Raw genomic sequence first — 12,663 nt, forward strand, 5'->3', positions numbered from 1 at the left:
TCATTCTTTTAATAAATGATTTTTTTTGTTAATTTTAATTTGTTTGTATGTGTCTCTCAGTTTAAGTGGTCTAAGTTTTGATGTCTACGTCAATCATATGGACAAAAAACTTTTAATCGTATAGTAAAATATATAAAAAGACATAGTTGTTAATTAATATAGTAAAAATCAAAATAAACCAGAACAATGTATTTACATTTAAATTTTTTTTTTATCTTAGTTTCTAAATAAATTAAGTCTTTTGTCCCTGGTATGAGTCTTTTATAAATAAATTTATTTGATTTTTTTGTTCGTTTGTTTCTCACTTTTACTGTTTAAGGTTTTAAATTTTTTATTATTTTCCTCTAATATAACTATATTATAAAACTTTAGCTTTCAGCGTCTGATTATGTTACAGATTTGGTACTAGCTAAATAACTTTTAATCGGCATGCATGCAAAAAAAGTCATCGTGTAAAAATGTCGCTGTGCAAGATTTTCATCGTAAAAATATGACGTTTTGAAAAATTATTGTCGTGCAATAATGATGCCGTAAAAAAATTGTCACAGTGAAAAAGTGTCCCCGTGCAAAAAGGACGCCGTGCAAAAATGACCACACGTGAAAAAGTGGCGACCGTGCAAAAATGTCACCTCGTGCCATAGTGACGCTCGTGCAAAAGTGACGCCGTGCAAAAGTGTCCCTTCGTGCAAAATTGTCGTAGTGCGAAACTGTGACCTCGTGCTAAAGTGACCTTCGTGCAAAAGAGTCGCGGTGCTAAAGTGTTCCCTCGTGCAAAAGTGACCCTTCGTGCGAAAGTGACGCTCGTGCAAAAGTGACACCCACCCACTTTTACAGTTATTAATTTTTGATATCAAATTTTATACGAGTATAAAGCTTGCAACTTTTATTAATTTAAATAAACAAATATAGTTGTGAAAAGTAATTGTAGTTATAAAAGACTAATAAAGTAATTAACTAATAAAAGTAAGTAGCTTGAAAATTAAAACAATATAAAAGCACATTGAGCTATGAAAACTAAATCTAAAACTAATAATTTAAAAAGTAAGATATTTTCGAAGTTATTATGGATTTTCGAAATTAAGTTTAAAATTCTTACTTGTCGATTTTATTTGAAGTATAGAGCTGAAAAATTTTTTAAAATTAAATTAATATAGTAAACTTCTTAATATACGCCACAGAATGACACTTTAAATTAGCTTATTTATTTCGATTTTTATATTAGTGTTAATTTTTAATAGTTTGTATCTAGTTGTATTTTAACATTTAATGTATCTAAACTTTTTTTTTTATAAACGGTAAGATAAATGTGTTCAAAAAGTTGTAATGAATTGATACTCCTACCGTATGTACAAGAAAAATTAATTTAGTAGCGTAAAATAAAAGTTGAAGTCTAAAGTATTAACTCATTTTCAAAAAAATTGTTAACATTAAAGCCAATCATTTATTTTAATTGAAAGCTTTATACATCTACAAATATGTTTTAGTATAAGTTGTTTAGCTTAAAACATAGTTTTTTTATTAAAATTTTACACTAAATGATGAAAACTTTTTTTGATTCACCTACTATCATTATAACCGTTATAGTAGTTTAAAAATGTATTTCAATGTTAATTTAACTACAATTATATTACTAAAACTGTATTACAATATTTAGAAATCTAAAAAATTTCAAAATATTCAAAGAATGTTTCTAATTTTATTCTTTAATTACTTAAATAGAAAGAAAATGGATTAAATTTGTTCCATCATAGCATGCATGTGAAAAGAAAACGTTTTATAAACAAATATTTAGTTCGTACATATATTACAAGCGACTAGCTTGTTAAAAATGTTAAGAAAAATGACTACATTATAGCACAACTGATAACTTAAAAAATTTTGGAATTATATATATATTTGCGACAGAACGTACAACTTGCGATTAATTGTTCATGACGTCACTAGAAACATAAAATGCAATTTAATTTTTAACTTAGTATTTCAGCTCAATTGCAAATAAAAACATATAAGTTAAACACTAGTTTTACATATGAATTTTGATAATTTTGAATAATTAGAAAATAAAACTGTAGTTCAGATAAAGCCGAAAAGATAACAATGATTTTTCGATAATCAAGTTTAAAACTTCTTATTTATCAATTTAAAATTAATGGAAATTAAGAAACATTTTTTTTTAATGTGTTTGTAAAATTAGAAAAAAACACGTATTCTATGTACTAGTAAAAATATTATTTTTTACAACTAAAATAATTAATAATAATATAATTATAAACTGTTGTTAAAGATTTTTCAGTTACTTAGTAAAAAGTATACATTTCAGTAGAATAAGTTTAATAAAGTTAAGCAAAACAAACCTTGTGGCCGTTTGAAGATATTTAACTAAAATATGGTGTTTCAATAATTAATAATGGTTTTTCATTTAATCTTTAAAAAAAGAATTTTTCTTTAAGCTTCCCAATTATCAATCAAAATAAAATTTTGTGTGTTATTACTATTAAACAAAACTATTTTCCCGTAGTTAGAAAAAAAAACAATATTCTTTGTCAAATTAAGAGACGCTTAGGTTTCAATGATTATAAAGCAGATGTTTTTAGGTAATAAAAAAATAAGTTATTTGAATCATTACAAGTAATAATTCTAAAAACTATGCAAAAACTCATAAAAAGGAGGTAAACATGTATTTAAGTCTGAGGAAAACATGTTGTATTAATTTCAGTTACTTTATAACGACTTTTTAGGTTACGGAACAAAACTAAAAAGATATTAAAAAAAGTTAAATCGTTGTTTTTAGCTATTTTGTACAAGGTTAGCAAGTTTAAAGTATTTTGATAAATATAATTTTAGCTGATTTAGAAAAAAACCTTAAAAAAGTTTGCAACCTCAAAAATAGTAATTCACCGTAAGCAAAAGTTATTAGATATAATAATTAAAGAAGATAAAAGCCTTTTTAAGTAAAGAAGAGAAAAGCCAAGTGTCAGCAACTTAACTTTTAATTTTTGCTTTAGTTTAAAAAGTTTGAAAGTTTGATTCAAAATGCATTTATGTTACAAGCATGACACTCGTATTAAAAGTTAATATAAAGTTTTAGCAAACAACAATAGTTAATTTAAAAATCTACTTTAAATCTATACAAGAGATTAAAGCTTTGAAATGCGTTTTATTTAATTCGAATTCACGAAGATACTTATAATACAATTTGTGTTTTTAAAACTACAAATACAAAAGCAGTAAATTTAAAAAAGAAAAAAACTAAATTGAATAAACTTAAAGTATATGCAAGTTTTTAATTAATAACAGAATAAATTACTCATTTGCAATATTTAAAAACCGTTATATTTATTTTTAAGACAATAATTCTAAATAAAAATTGTTTTAATGCGTTAATTTATTTTAGAAAATCATTATAAAAAAATTTAATATGTTTAAATTTACGGTTATAAATACAGTTTTTTTAATTTTTAGTTTTTTAAATTTGAAATTATAAAAACATACATTAACATAAATCAACTCGAATTCTTTGGTTTTTTTAGATACTTTCATGTTATTTTTCTAATGTTTTCACAAGTTATATTAAACTCGTTTTAAAATTTCTGAAAGCTATTTAAACGAATGATTTTGCAAATGTTGTTGTTTAAAATTTATTAAACTCAAATAGTTAATGCTGTTTCATATGTGATATTTCGTTAAAAATAAAATAACATGAGTAAGCTCATAGTGACGTCATACGTTAAAAAAAGCAAACAAAAGCATCGTTTTATTGCATATAAATTAAATTGATCTTTGGTTATTGTTTTGATTTCAACCTTCCAACAGCCTACAACTTTTAAAACGAGCATAAGCTCGTAAATTTAAATGATGAATCTTTATAACTTTCAAAAACAAATAGTTTCAACTATGCTTAGAAAAATAAAACGAACTGCATATATTTACTGGTTTATTGTATACATTTAAATTAAATTTCTGCATTTAGAAAAAATTGTAGTTTGTCTTTACTATTTCTAAAACTCTTTAAAATGAGCATAAGCATAAATTGAGTAAAATTAAACGATAAATTTCTTGAAAGCTCTAAAACACAAACTTTAAGTAAGCTATTTAGAAATAAAATATGACGAAATTAATATACAAATTTGAATAAAACTTTATTGAATTGAATATTTTTTGTAAGTTTTGTTGTCTCTTTTAGCTTAGTTCAAGTGAAAAAAAAACTTCTCAATTTTATTATGAGTTAGAGAAATATTTACTTATATAGAACTGTAAAATATTTGCAAAAAAAGGCATTTAGTTTTTGAAAATTGCAAAACCTTTAAAACTACAACATGCCCTTAAAAAAAACAAAACTATTTCTCAATAAAAATAACCTAATAGTATTTATATTTAAACCTTAATGAAAAGTAAATTAACTTTATTTAATAAATATACCTATTGTATCATTTCAACTCTGCTGTTTAAAAATGAAATATTAATTTTGATGAGAAGGTTTTTACAGTTTAGGTTTTTTTAATCCCCTTCTATGTTTTTGTAATTGTATTTATTTAATATATAAGCTTTTAAATTTTTTTGTTCATATAAAAAAGTTTACTTTTAAACTATGTTACTTTATCGTTTTTTAAAGTTATTAACTATTAGCAGTAAACGAAGTTGTTGCTAAACTACTTAAAACTTTTTTTTTTCCAAAATGTTATACACAAGACTTAAATTTTATTTTTGATCAATTAACAGTTCCGTGTTAAAAAAAACTTAATACTCTGAAATTCATTTTACTATCCTAGATAACTTTTAAACGTAAACAATAAACGCTTTAAAGGGTTTATAAATAAAATAAATATATACTTTATTTTATAGTGGTAATGTTTAAGTTAGTCAAATAATTGCGTTCAACACGGTACATGAACTTTTAATAATTTTAAATTTAAATTTTTGTTTCTATTATAAACAGTAAAAAAAAATTAACAGGAAACTATACTTAAAACTAATACTATTACAATAACGTTCTAATTTTATCAAGTTTACAACTAATTATTCGTGTTTAGCTGAGACCAAAAAATTTAATTTTCATAGCATAAATTTTGTTAAATTTCTATAGTTTACTTTAAGGATACACACTGTTTTACTTTAGTTATTATAATCCATTTAATTAAAACACAGTTAATTTCCTTATAAAACTATTAGTGATATTAATAAAAAAAAACTGCATATTATAAATAAAAATATCAGTATTTTTTTAGATATTTATAAGCAAATAATAACGTTTCAAACTATAACAGCCAATGCTAATACGAAATTTAGTTCTAGTAATCGAACTTGATTATTATTTTTAGTGTTTAAGATAAAAATCTGCTTTTAAATTGTTTTTATTTCCTAAAAGTTTATATGAATGGAATTTCTATAAGTTTTAGATTAACATTTGTAAATACAATATTCTAATCTAATAAATTTGGTTTACTAAGTCTTTAAAGTTAATTTTAAATAGTTTATAATCATAAAGTTCTTAATAAAATTATTTTGCGCATGGTTCTTGTATTACACGTTATACCACTCAATTAGTTACATATAGTTTGTATTTAGTAGTAACTAGTGTCATTATTTGTTATTAGTAAGGTAAGGTTTAACTTTGTAATGGTTTGTAAAGTTTACTGTAACAGTACAATTTATTAATTTAAGATATGTTTATGATAGGTTAAACAATTAATAAAGTACATAAATTAAAAAAGTTTAAATCTGATCTACGAACTTGATATTCTATATATAGAAAACTATAAAGCCAGTGAAAACACAGGCTGCTAGCTTATTTTTTAATTTGTATTGAATTTTTTTTTGCTAGTCTACATCTATTATTAATTGAAAAGTATTACATTTATTGTAAAAGTAAAATGCAATGTTCTGCAAACTTATATCTTATATAAAAATTTAAAGTTTTAAGCTACTATAATTCTATTTTGCATCTAGGAAATTTTTAATTCTGCTAATCAACTATTTATCTACCTTTTTTTTACATTTAAAATAGATTGGATTTCTTATTTGCTTTACTTCTTTAGATATTGTTTTATTTTTAATTTTTTCAGTACAGTATGTATAAATATTTTACATAGTTTATTGTTCGAAAACTAAAGTTTATATAGAAAAAATTACAAATTAGTATTTTAACTAAGAAAATTATTTAATCAATGTGATAAAACTAAAATATCAGATAATTGACGCTGATAGTATTCCTCAGTTATCTGTCTTCAAAATAATCATTTTCTTACTTAATAACGCTTACAAAAAGTAGTCATGCCTATTGTTTTCTAGTTATAAGTATATGTTATTTAAAAAAATACGAGCTGGCTACTCGTTAAAATAATCCGTTAAAGAAAACGAGTTGATAAATGTAAAATAATAACATACTTATATTTAAATTGTTTGCCATAATTTGCGTTGTTTTCCGATGACGTCATTAAAATTTAAACTAATAGAATTTGTTTGACAAAAGAAAAAAAATTCAAAATGGTTAACCAGTACAAGTCCTAAAAGGTCGTTACTATATTAACAGTTTTTCAAAAGTTTATACAAATTTTTACAAGCTGTAAACAAATGCTTTCTGGAGTTAAGGAAGTTGTACGTAAATTAAATAAGTATGAATTTAATTCTATTCAGCAAAAATAAAACTATTAGTAACAAAAATAAATCAAACTGTTTAAAAACAAAAATCAAAAAAAAAGACAACACGTCCTTTAACTAAGTATAAATTCAATTCTATTAAACGAAAAAAATTTAAAGTAAAATAAAAGAATTAAACTGTTAAAAAACAAAACACGTCCTTTAACTTGTTTTAGTATAAATGTATTCCAATGACATATTGTTTTGCAATTGGTTGTAAGTTTAGGCAATTTAAATTATTATAAATTTATTAAAAACTATGAAAATTAAAAGTTATTTCTACAAAAATATTCAAAAATTATTGCAGAAAAATTGTTATCTTAATTTAAGAAAATGTAATTACTTTGCAATGCACAAATAATATGCAGATTTTATGAGCAGCATGTATTTCATAAGTTTGACATTATTAATATTTTCAATTATATAGCTAAATTTTAAATTTTAAGACTAAAACGCAGCTATTGAACTTTACAATACGTCCGTACTTATATTAATTACTATTTCAAATACAACAGCAATAAGTGCCTTAATGAATAAAGTAACTTAAAACAAAATATAAGTCAATTACATTTTTGTTTGAAAATATGTGTTATAAACGAAGAAAAGGCTTATTTTGCTTTAACGCATCCAAGTCTAATTTAAGCTTTGTTTTACGAATTTCACCCTATTTAAAAAGCATATACTCAAACAATAAATTACTGTTTTTATTTTCAAAATGTTATGTAAAACAATGCTCTAACTAAAAAAGATTTGTCTCAATCAAAATAATAGTTTTTAGTTTTCTCAAACTTTTTTGTTGATAGTTAGAGTAAACGACATGTTTATAGAAGTATTAAACAAAATTTATCACTATCTTATTACTACCTGATCAGTTTTTTAAAAGTATTTTTTGTAAATACGTTGATGATTAGAAACAATTTTGTTGATAAAACTATCATAAGATACTAATTTGAAAACGACCTACAACCTTGTTCAAAGTAACTAAAACATGTCAAATATATATTATGTAAGCTTTTAGTTGGCTTTTTTTCACATTGTTTTTGCAAACAATAGGGTTAATTTTAGTTTAAAAGTTTTAAAACAGAGATTATTTGGTCTATATAAATATTGAATTATTTTATTAGTAATTTCTAATGAACATATAACTTGTTTATTTTCTACGATTTATAATTTGTTTTTATCACAAATAGACTTGAACTATTTATAAAACTTTGTATTTTGTGAAAAAAAAATGTAATTTTTCATAAATTAAATTTTGTTACTACCTTTTCTACCTAAAGCTACTTAAACTCATAAAATAATAAAAACGGATACCTAAATTTGAATGCAAACATATAGTAATTTTTTTTTATTACAAATTTTTTACAACGCTATTTTCTTGTCGGACTTGAACTTAAATATATAGCTTAAACTTAATATTATTTAAATAAGTTGTATTTCGAGATATTACGAGCTTGAAGTTCGTTCAAATATTTTACGATCAATGATAAGCTATTATTTATAGATTTGATTTTTAATATATAAATAATTGTAGCATTAGTTTACTACTTTTTTAAAAGACGTCAATATACTATGAAATTGTATAGAATTTAAAAATATTTTAAATAAAAACTTTTAAGATTTAAAACTTATTTAACAACATTTTAAAATTTTAACGATAAACCTGTTATTCGTTTAGTTATTTAACTGTGTTATTAGTTTGCTTTAATAAAATATTAAAATGATTTAATGAAGTTATTTAATTTTTAGAAATACAATTACACTGTTTCACTGCTAAGCCGATTTTTATTTGTAAATCTATTAAATTATAATATCGAAACAAGAGTAAAACTAAAATTAATTAGATTTTCAGTGCCAAATTTGAATTATTTATTTTGAATATTACAACTTTATTTTGGTTAAATTTACTAGGATTTATGAGTTAACTACAGTCAGCGTTATATTAAATTTTTGTTTTACTTTATATAACTTAATCGACGTTAAAAAATAATTAAAAATAAATTTTAAACTGATTCAAATCTTGTGGTTTTGTAAAATGCTGGTTTTAAACGGAAAAATAAATGTAGCGTTCAATATGTAGTAAAAAAATTGATGTAGAAATAAATTTAATTTTATAACTTATTTAGAAATTAAAATTGTATTTTGTAATAATACTATATTCTTTAAACGTACAGCAAGCTTCAAATAAACTTGTATAAAAATCTATAACTTAAAAGTTTGTTTGTTATGACAAGTTATAAAAAATTATAATAAGTAAAAAATAATAAAAGTATATAAAGTATCTTTATATATTAACATTTCAAAATTTCGATTTTTCTATTAGATACGAGTTAAAGGTTAAGCAGAGCAATATCATATTTTAATGTGCAATTTATTAAAATTACGTTTAGAAATGCTTTCGATTATATCAATATCTTTTTTTTTAATTTAATAGTGCAAATTTAGCTGTTTGATTTTGGTTTAAAGTAAATATTTTTTGTTTGTTACTATTTTAGTATTGAAAATTAAAAAAAAAAACACTTTTTTGATATTTATTGACAGTAGCTATAAATTGTATAATAAATTAAGTTTTTGGATATTTTAAGAAAATTTTAAACAATAAAGTTGATTCTTTAATTAACTTTTACCTAATCAAAGAAGTTTGTTTTGTCTTTTAATATGTTTTTAAGGTACTTAATTTTTTTTTAATGTTAGAAAAAGAACATATTTTTCAACACTTTAGTACTTCAGTTAAAATTTTTCAAACTACTAAACAAAGTTTTTTGTTACTTTAAATTAGCCCTACTACAATTACTGATTTTTTAAAATGTGACTAGAACTTAATCAGCTTTAAATTAAAAAAAAACATTTAAATTTATTTAATAAAATAATAACACAAAATAAGTTTTGCAGCAAAAAAATATTTATTGTTGACTTTTGCATTTTTTAGGGAAACTTGGTAATTTCAAATAAAACTAATTTTAATGTAATTAAAAAAACAGAGCACAAAAGCATACATAGTTGAAAACATTTACTTTGACGTTATTAGCAGTATTTTTTGAAAGTTATTCTTTTTTTCTGAGACTACATCAAAAGACTTATATAACAAATATCCTCAAAATTACGTTGAATATAAACAGGTACATCAAGTATAAAATTAAAATATGTTTCCTGTTATGATTTTTGATTATTTACACATATCTTAAAAAATTTTTGTTTTAATTTATATAAATGACATCTTTAGAAACCAAACATTCAGTCTACTAAACTCAAGAAAACATTCAGTTTTTATGTTTTTAATAAAATACACTATACAAATAAATTTAATCATCTCTAAACTATTTTTAAAGGTCCTTCGTTTGACATTAAACTTTGTTAATAATAGTAAAAATATTAACAATTATACTTGCTCTGATGTAAAACTAACATTCAAATTAAATATATAATTATTAATAAACTTTTTTATGTATATTTAAAATAGTATCATACTTTTTAGTCGATATTGTATTTTTATATTAGTATTGATAAAACTTTATCTATTTGAAATTTTATTTTTTTTACAATTTAGCAAGAAACTAAATTAAATAGTAGGTATTATATTTAACATAAATAATATTTTGATAGTTAAAAGTGCATACAAAGTTTATAGCCTCTGGTTATTAGAAAAAGTATAAATACAAAACTCAAAAAGGTTTTAATTATTAACACAAAAAATCCTAAAAAACTATACATGTATTTTTAGTTGTTTTTAAGGCTAAATATATTTAATGAAAAGTCATTGCGAGCTTTCTGCCCGTTTTAGATACTATCAAAAATTTTAATGAGGACCAACAAAAAAAAATTTTAATTTATAACAAAAAGTTTCACATTAACTTGTGTTGTTTGCAGATGACGTCGTAATGAAATTGAGAAATAATTTTTAATTTTGAATCACTTATAATCAATACAACACCTTTACTCAAAAATTTTAAAAATAAAACATATTCATATACTTTTCTTATTGTAAAAGCTTTAATATTCTGTTATAGTTAGTTTAAAGTTGTTTTAGTTTCCACAATAAAATTAGTTTTTTTTCAAGCTATATACTTTTAAACTTGGAAATTTTTTGTTTTTAGAAATAAAAATGAAAACCTTGCTTATTAACACTTACATTAAAGTAAGTTTGCTTTTTAAATGAGTGTTGATAAGAGCTTAAATAATGTTAAGATGTATGATACTAATATTAAAAATTTATCAAGTAATTCTTATAATTTAAAGCAGCAGTATAAGACAACGGTTTAACAACAACTATAAAACATAGATTTTACAAAGGTTAAGTAACAATTTTTAACTGTTAAAACTTTTGATACTTCAAAAATTATTGAATTTAAATTTTTTTTACAAACAAACGACTATAATGTTTTTTAACTCTAAGCCGACCGTAATTGAATTTAAGGTGTTAAGTTACGCCACACACAGTATAAAACGAGTTGATGCTTTAATTGCAATTACAAATTCATGTAGATACTTAAAATATAAAAAACTAGCCACATAACTAATTTAGTTGAGTACCAAGTTCACATAATCAAAAGAATAATTTAATATTAACATTTATCTAAAGAATAATAAAATAACATTTATCATATACAACCCTTAGTGATTTAAGTTTAGCTTAGTTGTTACTTCAGAATTTTTATTACTTGAAGACGAAAAAACATCTAAATTTTAAGTTTGAATTTAATTTAAGACATCCGAATGTTTTTGATTTAGCTTAATTAAAATAGTTTTATATCTAAAAACAGAAAAAAAAAACTTTAGAAATTCATTAAATAAACAGAAGTAATAACAATTATTTATTTTTTTAAATTTATATATTTAAAGTGATTATATATACAATATCAAGTTTACGATCGGTTGAAAAAATTCGTTAAGTAAAATACAATTTAGGCGATAAGTAAACGAATGTAAACATATTTTTACATTTAAGTATAAAGAAAACATATAAGACAAATATAATAAAAATATAATTTGATTGTATATTAAGCCCATAGTCATTTACAGCCGCTTTTTCTAATTCTTAGTGATGTAATACGCATTCAAAAAGAAACTAAAAATTAAGTTTAAAAGATTTATTCGTGTACTATATCAAGATGTTCATACTCTGGATTACTACGGGATTTTTAACGAGTGTAAAGCTCGCAAAAAGAAACAAGATTTTTCACCAAACCATTTTATTCTAATTTAATTTTTCCTGATTTATGACTATTTTCTTTCACATTTTTTTGTTTAAAAAGTTGAAGGTCATAAAAATATTTCTTGTTGTTAAACAAATATTATTAAAATATATTTATGTGAATTTCCACTTTACTCACCTAATCGTATTGCTTCATACTTTTGAACGACTGTCAAGCCAACTGAAAAATTTAATTTTGAAATAATTTTAACCCGTTGTAAATTTAGCTTACATTTTAGCAGACTTATAGTATTGATTGTTTGAAATACAAACGAAGTGAAGTTCATTTTTGTTAAATATGTTAGGCTTAATTTAAACTTTTTTTAAACAATCTAAGACTGTGATATTTCAAAATGAAGGTGCTAACTCACATTTTATATGTTTATATAAAGTTTTTTAACTCTTTTATTCTACAAACAAACAACACTTTCGGTAATGTTTGTTTAAACAGTTATAAACTTTATTCAAAACATTTTAAATTAAACTTCATGCTCACAGCTAAATATAATAAACAATTTTTAAAACATTTGATTTTTAGTTTAAAGAATTTGAATTGTCTGCAAAAAATCACATTACAGATTATTAATTAAACTAATTAAGAAAATATAAAGATTTACATTTATAGATTTTAATCAATTTTTAATTAGTTGATTTTTAATAATTGTTATAGACTGTGTCTACTAAATTCACGTAAAAAAAATTTAATTATTTCTTTATTGGGTATTATATAATCAGTAATGTAAATTATAAAAAACTATATAACGTAAAGACTACAAAAAAAAAAGCAGCATTTAGTTTTAAAATATTGCAAAACTTTATAAATCGCAACGTATCGA

The sequence above is a fragment of the Thalia democratica genome, chromosome 6 (assembly GCF_965202585.1).
Source record: "Thalia democratica chromosome 6, ktThaDemo2.hap1.1, whole genome shotgun sequence".
NCBI classification, from domain to species: domain Eukaryota; kingdom Metazoa; phylum Chordata; class Thaliacea; order Salpida; family Salpidae; genus Thalia; species Thalia democratica.